Consider the following 3331-nt stretch of genomic DNA (forward strand, 5'->3'; position numbering starts at 1 on the left):
TGTTTAAAGGATTTTACAAATGATTGCATGTGCTGCCATTCAAGTCATTAATTATATGCCATAGCTGCAAAATGAAAAATAAAAAAACCTATTTTTTTGGACTGCATGTCTATGCTTGGCTTTGGTTAATATATGCATTTCTGTTGTCCTCAGATTCAAGATGGAGAAGCATTGGAAAATAGTTTCTTGTCTTGAATTTTTGGTTGTGTGAAGATATCAGGTTATTTTTTGTTGTTCATTCTATGCAATCACCAGTAATCCCCACAAGTACAAAGACCATCTTGGAAATGATGAAAGCGGTTAGCATCTCTTACAACAATTTTTCGCCCAACAATCTTAGAGATAACCTTAACTGCATTGTGGCAATCACCACACATGCGAAGGCTATTAATAACTTGAATAGGCATTCCAGGGGGTAAGTTCATTAACCCAAAAGCAATAGCTAGCTTCTCACTGTGGTGATGAAGAGAGTGTTCCTTCATCTCCTGATCTGAATCATGCAATGCAAAAGTAGTGTCGGGCACATACCCTGCTGCCTCCATCTGCTGCATCAATGCGTTCAACTTTGCATATATCTCTTTTGCTTGTTCATGCAATCTGTCTTCCACAAGAAACATATGCATCTTATTCTTAACTTCAATCCAGCTACATCCTGGCTGCTTCTTAAATCTGCTATTTCTCAATAATTGTCTCAAATTTGCTACCTCTTCCCACTTATGGGCTGCAGCATAAATATTTGAGAGGAGCACATGTGTTGCAACATCATGTGGTTCTACCTCTAAAATCTGTTCTGCAGCATTCTTTGCTAACTCCACATTACCATGAATTCTGCAAGCTGCAAGCAAAGTCCGCCATACAATAAGATCAGGTTGAAAAGGCATATTTTTGATAAAATTCTCTGCCTCAAACAGGTGCCCAGCACGTCCAAAGAGGTCAACCATACAAGCATAATGTTCCATTCTTGGTATTATTCCATGATCTTGAGGAATAGACCAGAAATACAGAGTACCTTCATCCACAAGGCCTGCATGACTACATGCATAAAGAACAATAAGGAAGGTGGTGCTATTTGGCTTCATGCCTGTCAGGCACATATTTTCATAATATTGGAGGGCCTCCTTGCCACAGCCATGATGGGCATGTCCTGCAATCAGAGCATTCCAACCAACTAAGTTCCGCTCTGGCATTTTATCAAAGATGCATTGTGCATCTTCTATATTCCCACATTTGGCATACATGTCCACAAGGGCACTGCCCACCATGGTATCTAACTCAAACCCGGTTTTATTGATGTAGGCATGGACTCGCTTTCCCTGCTGCAGTGCTGCTAGGCTAGAACACGCTTTTAAAACACTGGCAAATGTGAACTTATCTGCATTAATGCCTGCCTGTAGCATTTGGAAAAAGAAACTCAAAGCTTTTTCACCTTGCCCATGTTGAACATATCCTGCAATAATTGATGTCCAAGATATACAATTTTGTGTTGGTATTTGACTGAATAATTTCAATGCATCTTCCATGTTTCCAGCTTTTGCATACATATCAACAGCAGCATTACCCACAGAAACAGCTGAACTAAATCCAGCTTTAACAATGTGAGCATGAACCTGATTGCCCTCTTCCAGAGCCGCTACTGCGGAACATGCATTAAGAACACTGGTGAAAGTAAACACATCAAATTCCACGGTAGCATGTTTCATTTGTATAAATAGCTTTAAGGCTTCCTTAAAGTTTCCATTCTGTACATATCCTGCAATTATTGCATTGAAAGAAACCAAATTCCATTCTGCTATTCTATCAAAAACTTTTCTTGCATCTTCCATGTTTCCACACTTAGCATACATGTCAACAAGGGCACTCGCTACAAAGGCATCCAGTTGAGACGTTTTGATAACTTGGGCATGAACCCACTTACCCTGTTCCAAACATGCTAGACCACCGCATGCCCTCAAAACACTGGCAAATGTGTAGCTGTCAATCACTATACCCGACTGCTGCATTAGAGAAAAGACTCTCAGTGCCTGGTCACCATACCCGTTCTGAACACATGCTACAATCATAGATGTCCAAGAGACCAAATTCCTTTCAGGCATTTCATCAAACACTTGGCACGCATCCTCCAGGTTTCCGCATTTGGCATACATATCAAGAAGGGCACTGCCCACATAAACGTCCCCTTGAAATCCAACTTTCAGGATATGAACATGGACCTGCTTCCCTCCTTCCGGAGCTGCCGCCACTGCGCTAGCCCGAAGAACGCTGGCAAAAGAGAACTGATTTGGATTTACACCTGCCATTATCATTCTACAGAAGAGTTTATGCGCCTCTTCCTCATTACTACACTGAGCATATCCAGCAATCATTGCAGTCCAAGAGACCACGTCTCGTTCAGTCATTGTTTCAAACACTTTGCGTGCATCTTCCAAATTGCCACACTTAACATACATGTTAATGACATTGTTTTGCAGATAATTGTTTCGCTGAAATCCAGTTTTATTTATGAAGGCATGAACCCTTTTCCCCTCTGCAAGAGCCCTCATGTCACTACATAACCGCAAGAGATGAAGGTAGGTACTGGAATCTACCTGGATGCTTTGTTGTTCTGTAAAATTCAGTATGTCCACCGCCTCCTTCAATCGTCTCTCCATGCACAGTTTGATTATACTGTTACAGGTTCTACTAGAAATTTCATGGCTTCCTTTGATAAAAATTAGCCTTTCCTCGGCAGCAAGCTTGCAAATATTTGTCCTGTTACCATGAGGAAACGCCGCATACCAATTTATGTGATTCCACAGGTGGAATCTAGAAGCAGCTTTCAGAAAACCGTGTGGGTTGTTGGCCGCTACTGATTTGAGCATAGGAGTGAAGATAACATTGTAAAACATATTCATTGCACAGACTTGTTAAGGAATTCATCTCAATCATACAGTTCAGACAAAACTGAGTTGAACTTACGCTGGGAGATTATTATTATTGACTTAAAACAATCAAGATCAAGTTGCAAATTTGTGTTAATGTGAAACTCCAGAGCGGGCCTGAGTAAGGACGAGGTCAGATTGAGGATTTTGAATGTCTACAAACAAAGCTACCGAACTTTAGCGGGAAAACCTCAGATTAAGCTTAGTGTCTTCATTGATTATTTTATCACTTACAAACTAGGGAAGTTGATCTTAGAATCAAAATTATTAATACTTGCCTATAATATATTATATTATACAATATATTAGAAATTTCTCTCTAAGTTGCAAAAGATCAAAGGTATACTACACTATAATATATATTAGCAAGTTGATCACTATTAGTGATTTGCCTAACAAGAGGAGAAGATCAA

At 40.0% G+C, this 3331-nt stretch overlaps 1 pseudogene; it reads right to left on the reverse strand.

The window, feature by feature from the left end:
- Positions 1-248: 248 nt before the first annotated feature.
- LOC149267533 (pentatricopeptide repeat-containing protein At2g03880, mitochondrial pseudogene) lies at positions 249-2891 on the reverse strand (annotated as a pseudogene).
- Positions 2892-3331: the final 440 nt, after the last annotated feature.

This window comes from Pinus tabuliformis, chromosome 6 (assembly GCF_031772625.1).
Source record: "Pinus tabuliformis cultivar Carrire ecotype Pingquan chromosome 6, CPIR1, whole genome shotgun sequence".
Taxonomy (NCBI): Eukaryota; Viridiplantae; Streptophyta; class Pinopsida; order Pinales; family Pinaceae; genus Pinus; species Pinus tabuliformis.